A 13,622-nucleotide genomic window follows, 5' to 3' on the forward strand; every position below is an offset into this window, starting at 1 on the left:
GATGCAAAAACAAACTCGGGGCCAGGAACAGGGGAGGGGAAGGCACTTTCCATGCTGGGGTGCTCCATAACGTGTTAACTTTACATTTTTGAAACCTTTATGCAAATGCAGCGTGGGACTGGTGAGGTCTCCTGGGATGGTCCACGCACGCACAGGTCATCCAGCACCCTTTGTGACCGTCACCCATCCGCCGCTCGGGCTGCTCAGGCCCCCACCAGCTCCCCATCGCCGGGCTCCCTGGGCTGTGTCCAGCCGCGCAGGACCAGCTGGGATCGCGTCACCAGCGTCCCTGAGGGCCGCGGCTGCGGCTGCGGCTGGACAAGCTGGCTCAGTGGGCAGCATCAGCCCGTGGTTGCATCACCCACCTTGCCCACAGAGCAGCCACATGAGCAGCCCTGAGTAATGCCTGCAACACCAGAAAAACTGCACTTTTTTGGAGCGTGGAAGCCCATACGGGATACTTCTGATCCCTGTTTCTGGAATGACAGCCCACGTGGCATGGGCAGGGAGCCGGCTTCTCCCTGAGCTGCCAGACCCCAGCCTTTGCCCCAGCCCTGGCAGCACTAACGCAGGGATGAGGTCCCAACGCAGCTCCAGACCATGGACCCGGCCACCCTGGGGCTGGAGGAGTTGCTTGGTGACATGACATCCCACCACCATCACCTCCTTTAAGTCCCAACTACCTAAACGCTGTTCTAGCAAGACCCCAGTCAGGACCACAGCCTAAGGCAGGCAGGGAAAGACCACTTTTAGAATCACAGAATGGTTTGGGTTGGAAGGGACCTTCAAAGACCATCTAGTCCAACCCCCCTGCCATGAGCAGGGACATCTTCAACTACATCAGGTTGCTCAGAGCCCCGTCCAACCTGACCTTGAACACTTCCAGGGATGGGGCATCCACAGCTTCTCTGGACAACCTGGGCCACTGTCTCACCACCCTCACTGTGAAACATTTCTTCCTTGTGTCCAATCTGACCCTACCCTCTTTCAGTTTAGAACCACTGCCCCTTGTCCTGTCACTACTGGCCCTGGTAAAAAGTCTTTCTCCGTCTTTCTTATCAGCCCCCTTTAAGTATTGAAAGGCTGCAAGAAGGGTGCCTGGGGCCTTCTCTTCTCCAGGCTGAAAAATTCCAACTCTCTCAGCCTTTCTTCACAGCAGAGGTGCTCCAGCCCTCTGACCATTTCCGTGGCCTCCTCTGGACCCGCTCCAACAGGTCCATGCCTGTCTTGCACTGGGGACCCCACAGCTGGACGCGGTGCTCCTGGTGGGGCCTCACACGGGTGGAGCAGAGGGGAGAATCCCCTCCCTCGACCTGCTGGCCACGCCGCCTGTGATGCCGCCCAGGATACGCTTGGCTTTCTGGGCTGCGAGAGCACGTTGCCGGCTCATATCCAATTTGTCACCCACCAGTGTCCCCAAGTCCTTCTCCGCAGGGCTGCTCTCAACCCATCCGCCCCCCAGTCTGTGCCGGTGCTGGGGATTGCCCCAACCCAGGTGCAGGACCCTGCACTCGCCCTTGTTGAACTTCATGAGGTTCCCATGAGCCCACTCCCCCAGCCTGCCAAGGTCCCTCTGGACGGCATCCCTTCCCTCCGGTGAATGCGCTGCTCCACTCAGCTTGGTGCCATCCACAAAGCTGCTGATTTTCTTTTACAAAGAAAACACATCCCACACCACAGCTCATGTCCCACCTCTGCCTTTCAGGTGTCCTCAGCACAACGGGGAGATGTGAAACCTTACCCAGAAAAACTGCTAAAACTGGCTCCCGGGGGTGGGAGGGGACAGAGAGGACGCAAGAGAAGGGACGGGCAGAGAAGACAGAGCGAGGCAGCCTGTGCCTCCTGCAGCCAGGCTCAGCAGCCCTCTCCCGCGGCCCGGCGGGCAGCACCGCTGCTGCTGGCCGTGCTGGCTGTGCAAGCGCTGTGCAGTCACCGCAGAGGGACTTGGTTCACACCAAAAGAGCCAGGATTTCACCCCCCGCCCCAGGGCCACGCTCTCCTGGCCGGAGCAGGCAGGACAACCTGCCCCCAGCCCCTGAGAAACATCAGCTCAGCCTCTCCTAGCAGACCCCAGTGCTCAGCCAAGGGCACGAGAAGATTTCAAAGGTCACCAGTGGTTTATTTTTTCCGCAGAGGAAACAGGGCTGCTGTTTTTCCACTGCAAATTCAAGCAGTTGCACACTCCCAGCTCCAATCCCTGCGTGGATCATTCCCAACCGCTTCCGTTTGGATCTCAGCGTGTGAAATTTTGAATTGACGTGAAATCTCTAAAATGACAGCCTTCACTTTGGGCCAAAAACGCGCTGAGTTTTGTCACTTGAGGTTTCTAAACTTTCTTCCAAACTATTTTTTCCCTGCACTGGGAAGCACTGATCCCTGAGGAAATGATGGGGATTGTTTAAGGGTGGCAGGCTGGGAATTCATCCCACCTCTCCCAGCCAGCCCTACTTTTCCATATTAAGCTCCAGTTCAAACCTTCTGATGATGGGCAAGGAGCCTGATCCGGGGACCCTAACTTTCAGCTGAAGCGGGTGAGAGCACGACACGGGAGTGCCGGGGTGGCGGAGCCCCGGCAAAGGGGTCTGGCAAGCCCCCAGGGACCACCTCCCTGCTCCCATCATGGCCTGGCTTCTCCTGCCACCCTGCGCTGGGATCCCAGCCACTGCCTCCTTTCCCCGGTCCCAGCACGACCCAGCCCGGCCATCCACTCTCCCTCCTGCCCCACCTGCTGCGGGTGCCAACGGGTGCCCCAGCACCCCTCCCCGCGCCTCGGCAGGGAGACGAGGCTTAGCACGGGCGCAGAGGAAACCCGAGCACCGATGGGCCCCGTCCCAATGGGCCCATCGAGCCCATCCCTGTGGCACTGATCCTGCCCCAGCAGCGTGGAACACGGAGGGGGGAGGAACGAGCCCCTCCACGCTCCCTGGGTAGGATGGGCTCGGGGAGGAGCAGGAAGCCCCTCGGTCTCTCGGCTCGCAGCCGTGCTGAGAAGGCTCCGGTCCCTCGCATGGGGCTGCAAACCCATTGCCGGGATAAAAGGGTCCAGGAGATGCCCCAAGGGAGATGGGGCTGGCAGGGAAGCCAGCAACCCTGGGAGCACAGCACTGCTGCAGCTGAGCCCCGCAGATGCGCACCGTCCCAGCGCAGGCAGTGCAGGCGGGGGGGGCCGCTGGCACCGCCACGCTCCCGGGCACAGCCACAACGGAGCATTCAGCAGCCGGTGGGGCATTGGTGCCATGTCCACGTGGGCAGCGCTGCTGCCTGGGGTTCTCTGCCCACGGTGGAGCTGAGCAGAGGGGCTGGGAGCATGGAGCCAGGGCTGCCTGCAGCACTGCCGCTCGCCCCAACGCTGCTCGCAGAAGCGTGGGCAGCGGGGCCGGGGGGCTCGGGGCTGGCTGGACACTGGGGCTCAGCCTCAGCCTGGCAGCACCAAGCCCCTGGGGACGGCGGCGCCCAGCCCCAAGGCTCGGGCCAGCAGTGGGATGCTGCCAGCCTCCACCGCAGCCTGGTCACCTGCACCCAGGGCTTCTGCAGGCCCAGCCATGGGAGAAGGCCACCGAGGCTGGCACGACTGCCAGCACCCTGACCGCTCCCTCCGCCAGGCTGGGGTGCTCAGCACCCTGGGGGCACCTGCAGGACTGCACAGGGACCTGAGCAGCGCCCATGGCGAGGCAGCCGGTGTGACCTGTCCCAGCCCCTCCTCTCCCCCAGGGAGCTAGATTTTTTCCCATGGACTTTCCTACAGCACTCAAGAGCTTCAAAGCAGATGATGTTTATTATGGGAGCATCTCTGTGCCTTAAGCAGGAACTACCCCTGATTTAAAGGCAGAAAGCACGCTTTCAGACAGCAAGAAGCCAGTCATGGGGAGCACTTGCCATCACACAGCACTTTCTGGATGCAAAACTCAGCTCCTGATGCCCCACCCCACGGGACAGCCCCCCAGGAGACCCCGATGTGGGGGGCCATGGGTTGAGAAAGGACATGGGTCCCAGCATGCTGCCAAAGGGACAATTTAACCTTTAGACGAGGTTTAGACCACAACTGCAGTGAACTCGATTGAGACCAGTGGAAAATGCTGTCCCAAATCATAAATGGCTGGGGTTGGAAGGGACCTTAAAGATCCTCTGGTTCCAAGCCCCCTGCCACGGGCAGGGACACCTTCCACTAGAGCAGGTTGCTCAAAATCCAACCTGGCCTTGAACGCTTCCAGGGATGGGGCATCCACAGCTTCTCTGGGCAACCTGTGCCAGTGCCTCACCACCCTCATTGTAAAACATTTCTTCCTAATGCCTAATGTAAATCTCCCCTCTTTCAGTTTAAAGCTGTTACCCCTTGTCCTGTCACTACCTGCCCTTGTAAAAAGTCCCTCTCCAGCTTTCCTGTAGGCCCCCTTGAAGTACTGGAAGGCTGCTAGAAGGTCTCCCCGCAGCCTTCTCTTCTCCAGGCCGAACAACCCCAACTCTCTCAGCCCATCTTCACAGGAGAGGTGCTCCAGCCCTCGGATCACCTTCGTTGCCCTCCTCTGGACCCGCTCCAACAGGTCCGTGTCCTTAAATCATTTAATTTGTTCCTAAATACCCACAGCAGGAACAGGACCCAGTCCTGCAGGGCAGGCAGCCCACCCAGGCTGTCCCAGCCCTTCCCAGCACCTTGCCTTGCTCATGCACGTTCCCTCGGGAGCGAAGCCGGGGCCAGGGCAGCCCCCGGGCAGCGGCTGGCAGAGGCAGCGGGCGCCATCTCCCCAGACCCCGTCTCTGCGCAGGGCGCTGGCCGAAGGACGACTCCGCACCCACGGTCCCCGGTGCCGCATGCCAAGCACAACCCCGGTTTTCAGCAAGGGCTGGCTCGCTTCTGCCGTAGCTGGACCCGGAATGGGCTGGGGGATATTCTCCTCAGCGCAAACATCAGGCGAAACGGCTGGAGCCGGTTGGAGCTCCGGGCTACCAAAACCGGCATGTGGGAACGGTGACCGCAAAGAAAGCCCGAGCAGGGTCAGAGGCAGACCTGCTCGTCATGCCTCTAATCTCCGCCCATCACCTCCCTGCCCGCTCCTCCTTCCCTCGGTGTTTTCCTCTTCCCCCCCTTCAAGCTGGAGCGTGGATTCACGGCTTTCCCAGACGCTCTGCCCCCGCACTTCCCCAGCACATCCCGGCTCCAGCCTCCGCAGCGCTCCCCTCCCAGAGCCTTTCCTGCCCTGCCGCCTCCAAACGGGGTTTCGCCAGAGCCCGCTTTCCCCTTCCCCCTGCATTCACTCCCTGCTGCCGGGCCGGTTTTCAAGGCTGAGCACCCCCCTTTGCTCTGGGCTCTGCTCCCCCCCTCGCTCCCTGCTGAGGACGCTCCCCTTCCGCAGCGTCCCGGGCGCAGGCAGGCACGCGGCTCTGCAAAGGCCCACGCCGAGTGCCCGAACAGCCCCCCACGGGCTCCAGCGCAGGGGGGTGCGCAGAGCTGGGTAACAACCCAGCGCCCTCCTCCCCGCCACCCTGCTCAGCGGCTGCCGAGGGCCCCGGGGGGCCGATCCTGGCAGCAAAGCCCGCCGCCACGCTGCGGGACAGACGGCTGCTGCGGAGACGGACGAAGGTGGGGAGCAAGCTGGGCACGGGGAGCACCCTGCGGGGGCGGCGGTGGCTGCACGACACCGGGCAGGGGGTCCGGGTACTTGCCAGCCCCCGAGAACCAGGGCTGTGGCACCCAGCTCCCCTGCCACGGGGCAGAGGCTGAGCTGGCAGGGGACAGGCAGGATGAGAGCACAGGCAGCGCCTTGCAGCCATCCTGGAAACAGGAGAGGAGCCCCGGCGGGGAGTCCTGGGTATCCTCTAGGATAAGCGAACATAAAAAGCGAACAAGGAAAGCGGTTCCCGAAGCCCCAGCAACACGTGGCACTCCCGAGCCCGGCTGTCACCCAGCCCTCACCCCCTGGCACGGGGGACGTGCAAATCCCCAAACCACTCCACAGCACAGCAGCGGGGGGCCCGGAGAGCTCTCCTGTGCTGCTCTGCAGCAAGGCCAAAAAATCATATGAGCCGCCCTGTTTATGGTGAAGGGGGGCAGGGATCAGAAACGCAGGGTGTCCCCAGCTCCCGGAGACTGCACACCGCTCCTCCTCACGCGGGACTGGCAGGGGCAGAGATCTGCACTGCCCCGAACCGTTCCCCAGCTGGAGAAGTGCCCCATCGCCCCAGCCGGGCTCCAGGACCCCCATCCCACCCAGGCTGGCGCTCCCCACGCTGGGCACCCGCTGCCGGCTAAAGCCCAGAGCGTCCCGCGGGCAGCCAGCAGCACCGCGGAGCATCCCACAGAGCTGCCTTTTCCATGGCGGGGCCAGCCCTACCTTGGTGCCAGCTCCCCATGCCTCCAGCACAGCTCGCCGCTGCCAGGCTGCTGCTGCGTCCGAGGCAGCGCTTTCTGCAGAGCCGCCTCTTCCCCAACCCCAACACCCCCGCGCAGTGATTGATGTGTACCGCAGCCGCAGCCGAGCTGGGAACTGGGCTGCTTTCCCATCCCACTGCCGGGCTCCCCCCTCGCCGGGAGCTCTGTGCCCGCACCGCAGCCCCTTGGCGTGGCAGGAGGGTCCCACGCAGATGCTGGTGCCAGCCCCATCCGCCCCCCCTGCCTGCAAACACCTGACTCATCCCGGGCCAGGCACCAGAGAGCCGGCGCAGGCTGCGATCCTGCCAGGATCCTTCCCCGTGCATACACCGGCAGGGAAGGAGAGCTCAGCTCCTGCACCGGCTGCTCAGCCAGGAGCTGGGCCCACTATACATCTTCATCCCAAATTAATCTGGCACTTTCCTGCATCACCCCCCCATGTCTTACATGGGTCCTAGGGCAGGAAACGCTGCACCGCCTCCAAAACACATACCCAAGCACCCCACTTGCACTAGTCAGCTTGGGGATGTACCAGCAGCGATAGCTGAACAGCAGCTCTTTCATCGCCCCTGTCCACAGCGAAGTGCAGAGCGTGACACCCAGCACATCCCTGCCTGCAGGGCACACGGCTCCTTGTCCCCCCCTTGTCCCCTGGGAGGGACGACGCCACAGAGCAAACACTGGGGCTAGGCACCACACCGCCGAGGTGCCTCGCACCCCTGTAACGCAGCAGCACAAAGCGCCCGTGAAGCAGAGCGCTGACGCTGCCACAGCAGAGGGACGGATCCTGCCCTCAGCGAGCGGTGGGAAACCCCACAGCGCGGGCAGGGCGCTGGCAGAGCAGCCGCAGGGGGCACCCGGGCAGCCCGGGGGGGGCAGGCAGGGCTGGCTGTGGCCGCGCAGGCTGTAGGTCAGGCAGGCAGGGGCTAGGTAATATCTACCAGGGGCAGGCAGCCTGCTGGGAGGAGCAGTGTCCAGGTAGCCCCCGCCGGTTTGGACACATGCTGATGAAAACTCCGGAGCACGCCAAGTCATCAGGAGCCCCAGGGGAAGAAGCACAAGCCATGCAAAGTCTGGCAACTTGCCGGCAGACTCCCGGGGGGCTCCTACGACTGGGGTGCAGGCACCCACCCGCGTGGTTCGGCCACACAGAGCCTGACCACGCTGGATGCAGAGGGAGAAAACCCCCTTCAGCCCCAGCTGCTCAGCCGCTCCCCAGTATGAGTTCTCCAAACGGCACCCGTGGGTTGGGACGCGCACGGACCATCTCCCCACCCATGAACATCAGCCCTGGGGGAACTGGCAGGGCAGGGACCGGGTCACAGCCCTGACACCCCTCCCCACGAGCCCCCTGCAGAGCCGGGCACGGCTCAGCCAGGCTGGCGCTCGCCGCGCTGGCTCGGCCTCGCACAGGGACTGCCGGGCTGTTGGAGCGGGACAGCCGGGGGTGGGTCTTGCTCCAGCGAAACGCAGAAGCCTGCGGCAAGGGAGGACCAGTCATCCCACGCTTCTCAGCAAGCCCCCCTCTTCCGAAATCCTTGCCCGGTCCGTTTGCACCCTAACCCGACACCCTGGCCTCGGCGGCGCGATCCCCACGAGTTTAGCCAGGCCAGGGACCGGTCGGGCTCACAGCTTCCCTGGCTCCCAGTGGGGCAGCAGCGCAGGCGCGGGCGCCCACAGCTCCCACGGGAGCAGCACTGGGGCAGCCCCACGCGCAAGGGGGTCTCGGCCTGGGCAGCCTCAGCAGCCTCGCTGGCATTTCCAGCCTTGAACGCCCGCCTCGCCCTCACCCTGGGGGGTTACAGCCACGGAGGTGTGGGGCTGGGGGCCACCAGTTCTCGGCTGCTCTGCACCCCTCCCACTGTGGTCAGGGCTGGCGTCACCAACCTCCCAGCACCCACAGCTGTAAAACCTCCTTGTCCGGAGCCGCCGCATGAACGAGGAGGAGGAGACACAGAAAGCGGAGGGAAGAGTCAGCCCAGAGCCGAGAGGAGACGAAACCCAGACAGGAAAAGGAGGGGGAAAGGGAGAGATGGCGGCAGACAAAGACCCCGAGACCCAAGCCATGCCTCAGATTGGACGTGACACGTGATGGGAAAGACCTAATTTATTGTGTCAGGCACAACCCCGCCCCGGCTCAGCCAAACTCCCTGGCCCTGGGGAGCGCTGCCCGAAGCAGGAGAGAGGCAGCAGGAGCTGCCACTGTCCCGCACCTGCGTGCCCCGGGGAAGCAAGCCAGCCAGTCTGGGGGGGCAGGCAAGGACGATGGGATGTCCCCCCTCTCTGATCAGTGCTGAACCCCAGGAAATGTCCCTGTGCTGGCTCCATAAGGTAGCCCGGGGAAAACAAGAGCAGGAAGGATCGTCCCTCCTCCCTGGCGGGAAGCAGTGATGCACCCAGCCGGAGGCGCTCGGGGCCCAGGGCACGGGGCTGGAAGGGACCCACTGCACCCGCTGCCCACTAACAGGGACGGAGGTGCCTGTGGAAACAGTCTTCTCCCTGGCTCCAAAATCTGCCAGTGGTGAGACCCACAGGGTGCACGAGGCAGTGGGGAGCCCTGAACAGCAACAGGTTTCAAACAGGGTCCTGCTGGTGCCTTGGTCCCTGTGGCATCAGTGCCTGCACTGCACCCCATCGAGGACCCCCCTGTGCTCTGCTGAACCTCTTGCACCCTGCCCACGCCAGAGGCCACCACGCTGTGCATGAGGACTGAATCACAGAATCACAGGCTGGTTGAGGTTGGAGGCACCTCTGGAGGTCACCTTGTTCAGCCCCCTGCTCCATCAGGGCCACCCAGAGCCAGCTGCCCAGGGCCGTGTCCAGGCGGCTTTTGGGTGTCTCCAAGGATGGACACTCCACCACCTCCCTGGGCAACTGTGCCAGTGCTCCATCACCCTGACAGTGGAAAAGTGTTTCCTGATGTTCAGAGGGACCCCCCCCGTGCTCCAGTTTGTGCCCATGGCCGCTGGTCCTGTCCCCGGGCACCACTGAGAAGAGCCTGGCTCCGTCCTCTTGGCAGGAAGCCCCGGCAGCAGCCGAGGACGGCACGCGTTGCTGGCGGCAGGGGGAAATTGCCCCATGGACGATCTCCCCCACTTTTCACTCTAAGGAGAGGCAAATGAACCCCACGGGGTGGCACAGGCTGACTCGCGTAGCACATTTTTCCCTTTAAAAGGGAGGGGAGGGCAGAGACCCAGCAGAGCCCAAGAGACCTCTGTGTGCATTTCAGCGCAGGGTTCGGGCCGGCAGAAAGACGTCAGCCACGGTACCACCCCCAGAAGAGCACGCCTAACTGCCGCAGTGCCACCGTGCTCAGCGAGGACCCAGCTAATGCCCGAGTTGTCCCACGGAGATGCGACTCATGGGCTGGGCCTGATCCTGCACCTCCTTACCCACCAAAAAACCATACCAAGATCCCTCCCGGGGAAGGGAGCAGCTTGGGGACCCACCCACCCCCGAGGTGCCCCCCCAAGCAAGCACTGAGCCATGCTCCTGCAAAGGTGGTGGTTGCTGGCGAGTCCCTCCTTGACCCCACCACCCCTGCTGACCCCACGACACGGTTTCCTCACGTTCTTGCCGTCCCACCCGGCACAGGACGCGACCATTTGCATTCCCCGCTGCCACCCGAAGCGCAATTTGGTGACTCAGGCACCGAAGCGGAGCCAGCCCCCTCTGACCACGGTGGGACATAGGCTCAACTCTTAGAAGAGGTCAGGGCTAAGCTGGGCTTCGGTTTTAGTTCAGCATCACAGTAAGTCCTGAGATCCCAGCGGAGAACGCTGTGGGGGCGGAGGAGCACTGGTCTGATCCCCCCCACCAGCCCCGCAAAGCTGGCTGCCAACCAGCGTTTTGGAGGCATTTGCAAACCCGGAGGAAGACAGGGAGGTGGCTGCTGCACGGAGCAGCTCTATCTACAGGCTGATTCAAGGTTTCCTTCAATCCCAGATATAGCCTTTGATTTCGAGCATCAAAATGTTTCTGATTAATTTGGTAGAAATTAAACTTGGGGGGGGGGAAGGGCTGGCAAAGCCAATCCCTGCCCTGGAAGTGCTGGAAAATCCATTGAAAAACTTCACCCAAACTTGCATTTAAAAAAAAAAAAAAAAAAGGACCTTTTGATGACCACTAGCACCGGGCACATCCCTCACGTAAACCCTCCCCGTATTCCGGCACGCGTGTGCCTGCCACAGGCACGGAGGGGAGCGCTGGGGGGCAGCCGGGGTGCCCCGGGGCCGCTGTACGGCCAGCCCACCCAGGAAGGGGCTGCCACGCCGCCTCGCAGCCCCGCAGCTGAGGAAGGGCCAGCGCAGCTCGGGGCCGGTGCGAAGGCCACACCAAACCCGCGCCCGTGGCTGGCTCTCCGGCCCCTGGGGCACAACGGCTTTCCCCGCTCGGGAAGGGGACTGCGGGGCCAAGGGGCTGCAGGGCTCGGGAGACTTGCCAAGCGCTTCTGCAGCGCCAGCCCTTTTGCCTCGTGCTGCAGCAAAAGCACCTTCCCCCCTGTGCCGCGTCCCCCAGGGCTGCCCCGCCGCGGGGTCCGTCCCCCTCCCGCCAGGAGCGGGCAGCGTGCGCCCGTCGCAGCAGGAAGCCCAGGCGAGGAGCGGAGGGCGGCAGAGCTGCGCCGCCGCCCTGCTGCTGGGCTTCCCGCACGCACCGCGGCCCCCTCCGCAGGCTGGGAGCTCGCCTGGCTCCCGGCAGGGGAAACCGAGGCACGTGGGGCTCGGCCACACGGCAGCCACGGCAACGCTCTCTCCCTGCCTCCCACCCTGGTGGGGGATGCAGGCATTTGGGATGGGCCTCGTCCTGCAACCATTCCCCTGCCCAGAGCCTCCACCCAGCTGCCCACTCAGGCCTGCCACCCCCCACGAGCGGCAGGGAGGGGTAGGCATCGGAGAAAACACAACATTAATCCTCAGAATGCTTTATCCAAGCGAGGGCTAATCGTTCCTTGTGACCTCCAGCCATCAGGGGCAGCCGTAGGCACCGCGCGGCTGGTCGCCCTGTGCAGGGACCCCGTGCCCGTGCCCGCCCCTGCTGCCCTCCACAGCCCGAGCAGGAGGGAGGATTCGGGGGGCCAGGGGCTGCGGCACGGCACGCCTGGTCCATGCCCGAAACAGTCTTTTCCCGAAACAGCCCACTTGAACCACCTGTCCCCGCCACCGTCCGTTCAGCTCTGTCCTTGCAGTACCAAAAAAGAGCTCGGCACCCACCTTGGAGGTTCACGCAGGCTGAAGCAAGTGCTGGAGGAGCTGTTATCAGAATGTTTGTGGGTTTTAATGAAATTCCCCTGCTTTTGGGGCACCTAGCTCATGCTTTCTGAATGCCTAAGGACACCAGCGCAGGCTTCGCTCTGGTTTCTCCCCCTCCGACCCTCTCCCAGCCCCAGGGAGGTATGTCCAGGAGAGGGGAGCAACGGCATCCCTGTGGCTGCGCAGCCGTGAACCACATCCCCACCGGCGACAACAGACTGAAGCAGGACCAGGACCCTAAGAAACCCCAGAGCGTCATCAAATAAGACTAAATAACAAGAGCACATGCAGCACGGCCCCCCTGCCCATCTCGGGGTTCAACATCCCACTAACGAGCCTGGTCGGGGCACCGACCCACTGGACGAGGCCAGCTCTGCTGGGGCAGCGCTGGCAGCCAGGGCAGCAGCGAGCCGGGGAGCAGCCTGCCCGCTGGCGACGACCCGCAGCTCCCCCGAGGAGCGGGAGGGCAGAAGAGGAGGAACCCTGTCCTATGCACGGAAATATCCCCCCCGCTCCCCATGGTGCAGCAGCTTCCCAGGCTGCTGCAGAGAAGGACATGCACCCTCTGCGGGTGCCCAGGCACAGGAGAAAAGAGCTTTTTAGCTTTTTCCAAGGCAAGGACAGCTCTGAGGCCTCAGAGATGTTCAAGCCTTGCAGGCAATTATCAAAGATAAGAGGCAAATGTTTTAAAGGCCAGAAGGGACAGAAGAGGGATAGCAGAGGGTGGGGAGAAGAAAAAGCGAGTCGGCTCGGAGCCGCAGTGGGGTGGGGAGCAGCACACGGGCTTCCTTCATCAGCTCTGACCTTCCGCACAGAGGACACCACGGGACACCGTGGGACACAGCAGGACTCGGGCCATGTGGGCAGACCTGGGGCTACTGCGCCAGAAAAATGGTGCCGAGGAGAAGGTACCTCTGTCCTGCCCCAGACTGCAACTGCACCGCGGGGTGCACCCCAGCCCAGCCCAGCCCCCCACTAGTGCTGCCCACACCGGGGTCCTGCCGCCTCCTGCCACCCCGGCAGGACCCGCGCGTGCCCCTGGGTCCCGCGGGACAGGGCGGTGCCCCGCTTGTCGGGGAAGCCTCCAGGGGCCTCCTGCACCGGCCAGGCTCACTGCCGCCTATCCTCACGCTTTCCAGTTTGCCCGGGACAGTGCCCCAGTGCCCACAAAGACCCCCCCGGGCACCCCCGAACCTGATGCAAAGCTCGCCAGGAGATGTGCTGGCCAGATGCGGGGCTCCGGCAGGCACCCATTGCGGGAGCAGCCCACTTGAGCGGACCGAGGCTCGGTTGCGTAGGGTAAGCCTCGAGGGCAAGGAGGAAAGGGGCCCCCAGCCCTCCCCACCCGCCACGGAGGAGACAGGGAGGGGACAGGCCATGCCCCCAAGCCTGCAGGAGCGGGAGCGGAGCTGCCCCATCCCCTGCGCTGCCGCACGCCCACCTCCACGAGCCCCGCGTGCTCCCGGCCCTCTCCCGTGGGCTCCCCACCAGGTTGCATCCCCCAGGAGCTGGGACGCCATCTCCCCCCAGCCCTGCCCCGGCTCCGCTGCGGGACAGTGCGAGGAGCGCCCGCACACCAGACAACCAGCTCTCGGGAACGGACTTACTCCGATTCCCTCCTGCTTAATACCCTTTATCCGTCCCCGGTTTGTCTTTCAGCAGCCGTTAGCTCTGCCCGGGCTGCTTTCCCTGCCTGTTTTATATTCAGGATGTATATAGATAATGTATGTATTATGTACATTAATGCAGCGTCATCACCGCACAGTCAAACGTGCCATGCACCGTCACTTCGGAAGGTCCGAGTCCCAAAGCCACTGCGACGCCGGTCCCCAGCCGTGCCCGCAGCGACCGGCACTGCAGTGCCCGCTCCTACACCCGAGTCCTAAAATATACGTGCGGCATAGCTGGATTCCAGCTGCTGCGGGGAAAACTGTAACTTGGAAATTTCCATGCTCTGAAGCATTTCACAGATATGCGAAAGGACCGACAAGGTGTCAAAGGAGCTT

The 13,622-nt window shown here is 63.3% G+C and overlaps 1 protein-coding gene across 10 annotated transcripts in view; it reads right to left on the reverse strand.

Moving 5' to 3' along the window:
- EPB41L1 (erythrocyte membrane protein band 4.1 like 1) overlaps positions 1 to 13,622 on the reverse strand; it is a 72,361-nt gene that overhangs the window by 32,547 nt on the left and 26,192 nt on the right. The gene's annotated exons all lie outside the window — the stretch shown is intronic.

This window comes from Mycteria americana, chromosome 14, assembly GCF_035582795.1.
Source record: "Mycteria americana isolate JAX WOST 10 ecotype Jacksonville Zoo and Gardens chromosome 14, USCA_MyAme_1.0, whole genome shotgun sequence".
Taxonomy (NCBI): Eukaryota; Metazoa; Chordata; class Aves; order Ciconiiformes; family Ciconiidae; genus Mycteria; species Mycteria americana.